The sequence below is a fragment of the Saccopteryx leptura genome, chromosome 4 (genome assembly GCF_036850995.1).
Source record: "Saccopteryx leptura isolate mSacLep1 chromosome 4, mSacLep1_pri_phased_curated, whole genome shotgun sequence".
In the NCBI taxonomy this organism is placed as follows: domain Eukaryota; kingdom Metazoa; phylum Chordata; class Mammalia; order Chiroptera; family Emballonuridae; genus Saccopteryx; species Saccopteryx leptura.
The window spans coordinates 165,455,204-165,468,223 of NC_089506.1; the positions used below are offsets into that span (position 1 = coordinate 165,455,204).

At 38.3% G+C, this 13,020-nt stretch overlaps 1 protein-coding gene across 1 annotated transcript in view; it reads right to left on the reverse strand.

The window, feature by feature from the left end:
• Positions 1-13,020, reverse strand: part of FBXL17 (F-box and leucine rich repeat protein 17) — a 685,599-nt gene that overhangs the window by 258,702 nt on the left and 413,877 nt on the right. The gene's annotated exons all lie outside the window — the stretch shown is intronic.

A 13,020-nucleotide genomic window follows, 5' to 3' on the forward strand; every position in this document is an offset into this window, starting at 1 on the left:
TGTGTTATGTTATATCTACATTAAATGAGAGATTTTGTATTTTAAAAGGTGGATACTAAAGATTAAAAGACAGACTAAATTTAACAGTTTGGCTAATGGTAAAACGATTCTAGAATGCTTTTAAAAAACAACGCAGCGAGTATTTTGTTTACCAATGCAGGTTATTGGTCATATTATTAATTGGATTAACAACAACAGTAAAGCAATACTTGCTTTGAACAATCATATTTCTACTCAGTCTGATGAGGATTTGAAGTTTTAGATTTTATATATTTATGTGAAATTACCATATTTTTCACTCCATAAGACACACTTTTCCTCCCCAAAAGTGGAGGGGGAAATGCCTGTGCATTTTATGAAGTGAAAAATATGGTATTTTATTAAATATTTTAACACACCATTTGGTTCAGAATATTTTTTTCTTATTTTCCTCCTTAAAACCCTAGGTGTGTCTTATGGTCAGGTGCGTCTTATGGAGAGAAAAATATGGTAGTTAAAGGTAGTCAGCTACATCTCTATCATTCCATTCTTTTGAAATGATGTGAATGTTTTACTGAATAAAACCAATAAATAGTTACAAATTTTAAAAAGGATGCTTATTTTATTTTGAAAATTAAAACATTAAGAACAAATCTTTATTAAGTCAAAGATGATAAGAAACATGAGTGATGACTGTGTGCAAAGAGAAAGGGAAAATCATTTTAAAGAATAATGTCTGTTAACATGTTTTTGTGTATACTGTTCATGCCAACAGTAGGTATAAATAGAAAGTAAGAACTCATAGGAAAAAGTTGCAAAGGAAATTATCCTCATTAAAGCTAGGTGTATAGTCAGAGGAATGGTGACATGAAAAATAACCTAAGTCTCTCCCCTTGAAGTTTCAACAAGTTGAACTGCTATAATTCAACAAAAGATCCCCTGTTCAACACATAAATACATCAGAGAGATCCACACATTGAAATAGCTAGAGGTGGGCAAGTGAGAGCTAATTTGGAAATCTGAGAGGGAAAAAAGTTCGAAAGGGCCACAGGCATAGCCCTGCAGCCTGGAGCTCACTGCCTGGTTTAGCCTGGAGAGGAGAGAAATTTGGTTGTGGCTGGCACTCCCTATAGCCAGGAAGAGCAAAGAGATTTAGTGAGTATTCCTGCATGAGCGAGTAGTACAAGCTGAGACTAAGCCCAGATACCTGTGCAGAGATGAAGTACAGAGGTGCAGCTACAGTTGTCTGGCAATCAGTAGAGAGAAATGAAGTTATGGAGCCTGTCCACCTTCCCTTAACCTTCCAGGGCTCTCCTCCCATCAGCCTTTGTGTCCAGTTGCAAAGCACGTTATCTGTAAAACTGATCATTGGTAATACAGAAACACTTATTCACTGAGCAAAGAGCACACTCTACAACTTATCACAGGGTCAGGTGGAGGCCCAGGGGAGATGTCAGGTGGTCCAATGGTCACGACCACTGGTAGGGCAAAGCAATGAGGAGGCTGCCAGGTTTCCCCAGCTCACCCTAGTCCCATCATCGAGGTTGCATTGCAGGCAGCATCTGGCTGCAGAGGGAATCACTGGGATTTCATAGATTTGGAGCCTCAGTGTCCTCTTATGGGTTGGTCCCTTGGGACTGAAGCTACTGGATCATAGGGGAGGTATCAGCCTTTCCAGGGAACACAGGCCATTTTCATCCCCTTTCCCCAACCCCCCATAAATATCTGAAAATTAGAGAAATGCAAAAGTGTTTAAAAAAATGATTCAGTACCAGCTACTGGAAAACAGTAGAAAGACTACTTCTTATCAATCTACTAGAAAAGTGCCACTCACACATAGATGCCTAGACAAAGAAGAAATTCATCAATGGCATGAATAACCAAGGTAATGAGGCAGCTAAGAAAGAAAATGAAAAATCTCCAGAAAATAAACTTAAAGACATGAAAATACATGATTTTAATGACAGAGAATTCAAGATTGCAATTCTGGAAAAAAAAAACCCTCAATGAGATGGGACAAAGATTGGCAGTTTATAAACTCAGAAATAAAAACAACAAACAAAATGAGTACATTACCAAAGAGATTGAAATTTTAAAAAAGAACTACATAGAAATTTCAGAGATGAAGAACTCAGTAAAAGAGATCAAGAATGAACTAGCTAACATAGGAAATGGAGCTGACCAGATGGAAGACACAATTAGTGATCAAAGATAGAAATCTAGAAATGAAGCAGAGGGAAGAAGAAAGAGAGTTGAGCATAAAAATAAAATTAAAAACCTCCTGAAAACTATCTGACTCTACCAGAAAGGGCAATGTAAGAAAACTAGACATACCAAAAGAAGAGAGGAGAAGAGAACAGAGAGCCTACTCAAACAAATGGTTAGTAAAAACTTCTCAAATCTATAGAAAGAGCTAGATCCTAAACCCAAGAAGCAAATACTTAATTACCTCAATCCAGTATCTCCAAGACATACTGTATTAAAACTGTGAAGAATTAATGACAAAAAAATGTTACAAGGCAGACCCCCCAAAAGGAAAGTAACCCCTCAAGGAAAGCCCACTAGGTTATCATCAGACTTCTCAGCAAAAAAAATCTACAAGCTAGAAGAGAATGCACCCAAATATTAAAATTACTAAAAGAGAGAAATTACCAGCCAAAAATAATATATCCGGAAAAGTTATCTTTTAGATATGAAGGAGAAATAAAAACTTTTCCAGACATACAGAAGCTGAGGGAATTTATCACCAAAAGACTTTCATTGCAGGAAATACTCAAGGGGGTTATTCTACCTGAAACAAAAAACAAAAGGTCACAAAACTACAAGTAGGATTATCAGAAAATTTACAGCATAAATAGGAATAATTTATGACAAACAAAACATAAAAGGGGACTGACCTGTGGTGGCACAGTGGATAAAGTGTCAACCTGGAATGCTGAGGTCGCTGGTTCAAAACACTGGGCTTGCCTGGTCAAAGGCACATGTGGGAGTTATGCTTCCTGTTCCTCCCTTCTCTCTCTCTCTCTTCCTCTTTCTCTCCTCTCTAAAATGAATAAAGTCTTTAAAATTTTTTTTAAAAAGTCTATTAAAAAATAACATAAAAGGGGAGGGGTGAAGGTCTGAATTTACAGAAGAGGAGATTAGATGCATATATATAAAACTTTATTTTTCATAAACCTAATGGTAACCACACACAAAAATCCCAACACTGAGACTCATAAAACTTAAAAAACAAAACAAAACAAAAGGAAACAAGATAAAAGTATGGAATACCACCAAACAAAAAACACTGACAGAAACATAAAGGAAAAAAATCCCACAAAACACTGGAGGAACAGAGCTACCAGAAAACAATAGAAAAAAATGGCTATAGAAAATCTCATACATCATTAATTTCCCTAAATGTAAATGGACTAAATTCACCAATAAAAAAGGCACTGAGGAGCAAACTGATGTCTTGAAGCTGGTCACAGACAACAGTGGCAACAGCACTTGGAATATCCCAAAGTGTGATTAGCAGATTGTGGAATTGCTTTCAAGATACTGGCACAGTATGACAAAGACAAAGGCAGGGTCGCCTATCTGCCACAACAGCAAGAGATGACCGCTACTTGACTTTACTGGCAAGAAGAAACAGGTGCAATGCAACAGAGCTGTGGGGGTAGTTTCTTGCTGCCACTAGACAATGGATATGCACCCAGAACATATGAAATCATCTCCATCATGTTGGACTGCATGCCCGACGACCAATGGTTGCATTCTGTTATCTGCTGAACACCGTACAACCTGGAGAAGGTGGGCTGCTGAGTATCATAATTGGACCTGTGATGAGTGGTCAACTATCCTCTTTTCTGATGAGTCATGGTTCAGTGTGCAGCCTGACAATCACAGTGTCCTGATCTGGTGTGAATGAGGAACATGGGAGAATCTATGTTTCATGTGAGAAAGGGACTCCTTGGGGGGGGGGGGTGGAATCATGGTGTGGGCTGGCATCAGCATTGGTGGTCGTACCGACTTCCACATCATCAGAAACAGATTGCTGACTGCTGTCAGATATCGAGATGAGGTCTGGAACCCTATAGTGGTACCCTATTCTGGAGCAGTTGGAAACAACTTTCTTTTCATGGATGATAATGCAAGGCCCACCATGTGTATCTTGTCAACAACATGCCTCAGGAGGCAGGAATCAAACACATGGACTGGCCTTCACGTTCTCCAGACCTGAATCCCATTGAACATGCTTGCGATGCACTAGGAAGACATCTGGGAAACCATCCAATGGCTCCCAAAACACTACTTGAGCTTGAAGTTGCCCTGTAGCAAGAGTGGCAGAGGATCCCACAAGAACTGCTGGACAATCTGATCCCATCCATGCCCATTGCTGTCAGTGTGTTTTGGCAGTCTTGGGTGACCATACACCCTACTGAACAGTCAATGTGTGACATTCTTGTCCTGCTTGACATGCTTCTGTTCACCCCCACCAATACGTCACTTGCTACTCAATCATAACAATTGAGTCTACATCTCATTTGCATAATCAAACAACTTTCTTTGATTTGTCATTTGCTTTTCTGATGTTCTTGTTTAATAAAAAAAGTCAAATGCTTTTTTCTATTGCTTCATATTCATTTTGAAATAAAAAATGGACAGAGGACCTTTATAGACATTTCTCCCAAGAAGACATACAAACGACCAACATATATAAAAAGATGCTCAACTTCACTAACTATTAGGGAAATGCAAATTAAAACCACAATGAGAAACACCTCATACCTGCTAGAATTGTTATCATCAACAAGATAAATAATAACAAGTATTGGAAGGGAAGAGAAAAAAGAACCCTCATTCCCTGTTGGTAGGAATGTAAACTGGTACAGCTACTATGGAAAGCAGTATGGTGGTTCCTCAAAAATTAAGACTAGAGTTACCGTATGATCCAGCAATCACTCTTCTTGGTATCTACCTGAAAAATGTGAAAACATTTGTTTACAAAGACATATGCACCCCAATGTTAATTGCAGCACTATTCATGGTGCCAAGATCATGGAATCAACCCAAGTGTTCTTCAGTAGAGTATTAGAAAATGAAGATGTGGTACATACATACAATAGACTATTACTCAGCCATAAGAAAAGATGAAATACTGTTATCTGTGACAGTATGGATGGACTTTGAGAATATTATGCTAAGTGAAATAAATCAGAAAAAGCTAAGAACCATATAATTTTATTCATATGTGGGATATAAAATTGAATCTCAAAGACACAGAGAACAGTATGGTGTTTACCAGATGGAAGAGGGTAAAGGGGAGCAAATAAATGGTGAGGGAACAGTGGCCAGGACATGGAAACAACCAAAAAGCCCGTCAATAGATGACTGGATCAAGAAGATGTGGCACATATACACTATGGAATACTACTCAGCCATAAGAAATGATGACATAGGATCATTTACAGCAAAATGGTGAGATCTTGATAACATTATATGAAGTTAAATAAGTAAATCAGAAAAAACCAGGAACTGCATTATTCCATACGTAGGTGGGATACAAAAGCGAGACTAAGAGACATTGATAAGAGTGTGGTGGTTACGGGGGGGGGGGGGGGGGGGGGGGGGGGAGGAGAGGGAGGGATACGGAAAGTGGGAGGGGGAGGGGCACAAAGAAAACTAGATAGAAGGTGACAGAGGACAATCTGACTTTGGGTGATGGGTATGCAACATAATTGAATGACAAGATAACCTGGACATGTTTTCTTTGAATATATGTACCCTGATTTATTGATGTCAACCCATTAAAAAAATAAAATTATAAAAAAAAATAAAAAATAAATAAATGGTGAGGGAAGATAATCCAACTTAGGTGGTGGGCACGCAAATATAATTTACAGATCATGTATCAGAAATGTAAACTTGAAACTATATAATCTTATTAACCAATGTTACCCCAATAAATATAATTAAAAATAAAAAATTTTAAAAAGCTAGATTCTATAACCTATAGGTCAGGAAATCACAGGTAAACTAAACTTCCTGCTGATCCATTTGAGGAAAGGAAAATTATTTTTCCTACCCCCATCTCTCACCCCAGTCCTCATTGGTTAGTCAGTAAAGAAAGCTGTCTTAGCCTGACCAGGTGGTGGCACAGTGGATAGAGCGTCAGACTGGGATGCGGAAGACCCAGGTTCGAGATCCCGAGGTTGCCAGTTTGAGCGCGGGCTCATCTGGCTTGAGCAAAAAGCTCGCCAGCTTGGACCCAAGGTTGCTGGCTCGAGCGAGGGGTTATTCGGTCTGCTGAAGGCCCATGGTCAAAGCACATATGAGAAAGCAATCAATGAACAACTAAGGTGTCGCAATGCACAACGAAAAACTAATGATTGATGCTTCTCATCTCTCCGTTCCTGTCTGTCTGTCCCTGTCTATCCCTCACTCTGACTCTCTCTCTGTCTCTGTAAAAAAAAAAAAAAAAAAAAGAAAGCTGTCTTACTTTTCTTGGTACAAAGGATGTCATGCTTCACACAGGTGAAGGAAGAAATTAGAGCTTACAAATTTGTAATTTCAAAATCTTCCTCTTGCAGATGCCTAACACCAATTTGTATAGTGCTGATAAGAGTTTTTAATTGAATTTATTGGGGTACAGATTTCAAGTGTACAACTGACTTTTTTTCTCTTTATATTCTAGACTACTAGCTACAATTATTTTGAAGCTAGACAGCAGTGGTCAAAAGATAAAACTAACCTGTAGAATATTCTTACAAAGAGAATTACTCATCGGCGTTACTTGCTTGTTATTTTTTTTTCTCTATGGCCATTTTAAGATATTTCTTTGAACACACAGAATACATTTCAAGTTAAAATATTAAGTATTAAAACAGAAGATTAAGTACAAGTATTTCTCCATGTAACAGATTTGTAAATGAATGCATCAAAGTTGGAAATCTCATCACAAATGAGTATGTTCACTATGTCATTCCATTCCATCCAGTAAGGTTTTGCAAAGTCAAATTCTGCAAAAGATTCAATCACATCTCATCTTGAGGCTCTGATCAGGTTTACAATAGTTTCCTTCAGAATTGCATTCATCTACACAAAGCATGGTTGTCTTTATAAAACTGATGTCAGTTAGATTCAGAGATATGAACTTTTTTTTTTCAGAGATATGAACTTTTAAAAATACTTTTAACAGTTCTTCCATATTAATAAAAATCTTATGTTACATGCTAGCAAATGCAAAGAGGTTTTCATGACAGCATAAAGAAACCGAAAAAATAAAAAGTGAAAAATTATGCTGTTTTTCAAGTCACCAACAGGGTTTATTTAACAAGGATATACTGTATCACTACAAATGCTCTGAACTCATCTCAGAAGATACATCTGCTTTTCCTACTGTCGTTTATATTGCATATATCAAAACAGTACTCATTAGTGTAAACTCATTAGGTTAGACAAAACTCAACTGCAAGGATCTCAGCATTTCTGAAAACACAGACATAAAAAAAATCCACGTTAATGTCACTTAATTAAAAATATATAGTTTGCTTTGGACACTTTTTACTAACCCTGGTCCTTATTATCTGGACTAGTGAGATTAAGATAATTTAGGGCTGAGTAGTTCCAGAGTGCAGCAGAGCATAAAGACCTTCTAACATAGAGAGGTCCAAACCCAGAACACCCACTACCATGTAACAACTACTGGGAAATGCAATTTTAATTTGCAGCAGGATTTTAAGAAAACTCTTTGGTATAAATAAAAAGGAGTCCTTAAAAAGAAATTCTGTAGGTTTGCAGATGCAGCACATAAGGTATTACTATAACACTTCTTTTTAAAATCAAATCAAATGCAGTTTCTTGATGGGGAATGAGCTGTCTGAGCTAATTAGCATCCAATACACCTTAAGATAAAATTTCACAAAATAAAAGTTCAATTTGTGCAACTGGCACCTGAAGTGGAGGCCAGTCTTGTGGGACTGAGCCCTTCACTGTGGAATCTCATATCTCTGGATAAATAGTTTCAGAATTAATCTAAATTGCAGGACACCCAGTTGGTACCAGAGAACTGCTTGTTGGTGTGCTTCTCACACATTGAAATATATAATCTGAACCCTTACCCCTCATTCCAGACCTGTTCATTTTTATTCTTCCCTCTCTTTCTTCTTTCCCAAATTCAGTCTCTTTCTCAGTGTTTCTCCATGCTCAAGTTCCTCCCCTTCCCCTCATGAATACAGACCAAATCATTTAAATTTGCTACTTGCTCTTCCTTCTGTCTCATCTGTCATTTACTCATTGGTACATTATAATATAGTTTCTATCACCTATATTTTTGGTACAACTCCAGAAAAACTGCCTAAGTCACAGAAGTCTAGCTCAGGATTTCATTTTATACAGCTTTCAAAAAATGTGTATTTGCCAAATACCCCATATAAAACAGTCTTCTCTGTGAAAGCATCAGACTGTTTCTTTCCCCATCCTCCTGACTGCTTTTAGTTTCATAATGTGATGCTGGAGGTCTTTCCTCAGCTCCCTGGAATAGGGTAACCTCATCTATTGTAAGTGATGACTCTATTACTCTGCCTGAATAACTCCCCAAATGCATCCTAGGACCTAATCTTTATTCTTTTTTATTTTAAGAGATTAAAAGAATATATTTTTAAAATATATTGACTTGAGAAACAGAGAGAAACATCGATCTATTGTTCCACTTATTTACGCATTCATTGGTTGAGTCGTATATTGCCCTAACTGGAGATCGAATCTGCAACCTTGGCTTATTGGGACAATGCTCTAAACAACTGAGCTACTGGGCCAGGGCTGATCTTTATTTTTAACCTTTTATTCCTGCAATACTTGTCTCATAGACTTCAACTGAGATGCAACACATCTAAAAACAGTTATTATCTCCTCATATCTTACTAACGTTTTAGAGAGCTCATCTGATAAAATATAAAGAATTAATTAGCCTGCCCTGTGGTGGCACAGTGGATACAGTGTTGACCTGGAATGCTGAAGTCACCAGTTCGAAGCCTGAGGTTTGTCCGGTCAAGACACATATGAGAAGCAACTTACTATGAGTTGATGCTTCCCACTCCTCCTCCCACTCATTTTTCTTTCTCTCTCTCTCAATCCTCTCTCTAAAAATCAATAAATAAAATCTTTAAAAATAAATTAATAACATCTCCCCAAAATTCTTAGGAACATCCCCCAAACTGTCACACTATATTGCATAAATGAGAGAATTATTATTACAAATTCAAGTAAGAGCAATGGCAAACTCAAGAACAGTTACAATGTCACCATCTGCAGAAACTTTCCTACAGAGTATAACAAAGAGGTCCTCAGTCATATCTTGACTCAACCACTAACAACACTTTTTAATTTATTCCTCATGAACTTTTTGCATTAGACTAATTTCAGATTCCTGGAGGCAAGCTAAGGGCCATTCAATCTTCTCAACATGAAATATAAGTTGCTCTTAGCAGAAAGATGTTAAAGAGCTAAACAATTAAGGCACCACATCTAAAGTGAAAAGACTAAAGGCATAGCGGTCATGTACAAAAAATTATTAAAATATATGCTTATTTTATAATAGCCTATTTTCACTTACCGGTACTTATATTTTTGCTTAAGGAAAAATACCACTAGTCCTATATCAAGTAACAAAAGTTAGAAATGCCAATAAGGTATATTTCAATGATATTTCATAATAAAGTGGTTCAGAACAGTCCTCCCCAACAATAAACTACTTTGGAATGTGGATTATTTTGAGCTAAAGGCAATTGAGTCCCTGAGGGTTCAGGAGAAATTTATGCTCCTCCTTTAACTACTTAGAAGAATCTAAATTGGGAAGCTTGTCCATAATAAGAGATAGCCTTTTGCGACCTATCCCTAGGGCAGGACAAACTTCTAATTACTGAACATCTGTTCTTCTCAACCCACTGCGAATGACCTTTGTCCCCTATCAAGCCCCAGACACTCTGCCTCATTCCTTAGCTCAGAATGTCAGACACCCAATTTTACATCTGTGTCTAAAACTCTAATATTTGTGAACTCTCTGACTCTCTCATATATGTGGGGTTTCCATATGTATGTATATAATTAAGTTTGGTTATTTTTTCTTGATAATCTGTCTCATGTCAATTTAAGTATTTGACTAACCAGAAGAACAAAAAGGGTGCAGGCATATTTCTTCCCTCCCACAATAGCACTGGTTCAATGACAGAGCAAAGAGGTCAAAATGAAAAACTCTGTGTTCACACTGAAGAGAACAAAATTCTGCCACCCTGAAGCTGCCCTTTTGGGATACTGCTTTTAAGCTCCCCCTTTTCCTGTCCAAGAGGTTCAGACCGAGAGACCTGGTTCAGGAAGAAGATCTTATGATGCTGTCTGAGCCTAATTTTAATTAAGTTTGGTAAACAAGAGGGTTTCCTCACAGGTGCACCTATTAGCTAGATACTCATTATGTCCCATTGTTTCTGAGTTGCATGGCAAGGATTTTCCTACCAGGTGTGTTTTGCATTTCCTCAATTACCTGTAAATGGCCCATTCTCACTTCTGAAATGCAATACCCCCCCCCCCCCCACACACACACCTTCTGTATTATATACAGTACCTAATGTTGCCTCACTATCTTTGGAATTTTCATGGATTTACCATGTGTTGGGCTGATAAGATATATTATGCTCACTTTGTTAAAGATGGCATTGCCCATGTGGATGGCCATTAATAGGTGATAATATTAATGCCCTTCTTGCTTGGGATGGGCATGGTTATGCTAATAGGTGTTGGGTGAGGGCTTTCCTGCCAAAAGATTTTAAAAGGAGGATCTAGGAGGCCATCTGTGGAGAGATCACGTTGTTCCAGGGGAGAGTGATTACGTTCTAAGAAGAGCCCATGGAGGCAGGGCAGGGGAGCCACTGAAGTAGTCAGCCAAAATAGCAGATTAGGGGAAGGAGAAGCCAGTTTGTGGAGGACAAAATGAGGAACAGAGGTGAATAAGACTGGCGAGGTGTTAGCCTTTGATTCTAGGAAAATTCAGATGAGTCAGCGGCTTTGGGAACCCTGAATGGAAGGGAAATGTTTCCTGCTGTGTGTATATTCTCGCCCACCAGATGCAAACCAGAATTAAAGAAAAATGGATCACCAGTTTTTGGCTCTGTTGATTCCTTACTGTCTGTAAGAATCAAACCTGAACCTGCGTTGGCCAGGCGGCTGTAATGGTGCCCACGATTACTGGCTATACACCAGTGGTTCTCAACCTTTCTAATGCCGTGACCCCGCAATACAGTTCCTCATGTTGCGGTGACCCCAACCTGATATGCATTATGTATTCTCATTGCCTCTCCGCCTCCTAGGCTTCTGTCCTCCGGTGCTTGCTGCACCCGCCCACTGATGACATCAGCAAGCGCCTGACACACATAATGCACTGCTATGGATGAGCAGCCACGCTGCTATGGACTGTGGAGCGTTCTCCCTGCTTCCCCCGCCCCTTAGGCCCCGGATGGATGATGCAATCACATCTGCGCATGACCGCAGGCATTTAGTTTGGAACGAAAGTCCATAACGGCATGCGTTCAAGCTGAATAGCGCTGCTGCAAATGGTAGCGTGGCTTCTCAGCGGCTAAAGCCATCGGAAATATGTATTTTCCGATGGCTTTAGGCGACCCCTGTGTTTTGGTCGTTCGACCCCTGCTGGGGTCGCGACCGACAGGTTGAGAACCGCTGCTATAAATCATGTCTATGTGAATTCCCCATGCACATGTATTAAACTTGATTTCTAGTGTTAATTTATTACTGTTGATTTTGTTATTAGCCCAATCTAGAAGAACTTAGAATGTGGGAGAAAGTATATTAACACTTTTGTAGTCTCTACAACACCAAATATATGGGCAAAATACTCAATGGATAAAAAGTGAACTGCACTGGTTTAAAAATTCAGAGCTAAAATGGGGCAATGGGTGAAGAGAACATTATTTTAAATATTAATACCTTGATTAATTTCTGAAAAACCTATGAAGACTGAGACACAAATAAAATGAAAGAAAATGTTATTTAATTTAATTACTACCAATTATAACGTATTGTCTACAAGGATCTAAATTGAAGTCAAAACCTACATAAAATATTACGTGAGGAAATGAAAGATAATCAACACTGATAAAATAAAGAAGTAATTAACCTGTTTTACCTGAAAGGCTCAGCAGTTGAAGATGAAAAAACAATATAACAAAATATAACAAGGCTTTATAGCATAAGCTCTCCGAAAATCTAACATGTTAAGGCCCTTATTGTGGAAGGTGTTCAGTGCATATTTATAAGGATTTTCTATTCTGTGTGTGTGTATGTGTGTGTGTGTGTGTGTGTGTGACAGAGACAGACAGACAGAGGGACAGATAGGAAGAGAGAGAGATGAGAAACATCAACTCTTCCATGTGTGGCACCTCAGTTGTTCGTTGATTGCTTTATTTTGTGTGCCTTGACGGAGGGGGGGGGGGCTACAGCAGACTGAGTGACCCCTTGCTCAAGCCAGCAGCCTTGGCTCCAAGCTGGTGAGCTGTGCTCAAACAAGATGAGCCCACACTAAAGCCGGCAATCTCGGGGTTTCAAACCTGGGTCCTCTGCATCCTAGTCTGACGCTCTACCCACTGCGCCACTGCCTGGTCAGGCAGGATTTTCTATTCTTGAAATAACATAGGTATAAATTCTTACTGAAGATTAGGTTAATCTCATACAACCAGGCTCTCAGAGTTAACTCTATTTAGTTAGAAAAGAAATAAGAAAAAGGGGGGGAGAGTACATTATTATAGTTCTATGGTATTAGAAATACTATAAGAAAAATTGGTTAATTAAAAAAATTTTTTACAGTTTCTATACATGTCTTATAATGAGCAATTATATGATCAGATCATTCAAAATTATGTAGATTTAAATCATTTTTTTTTTACTAGAAAAAGGGTAGGGCACTGAAAACTATATGAATCCTCATTCACTTATTCTTAATCCAACATTTACATATTACCCAGTAACTACCAGACTGTTAAGTAATAATGA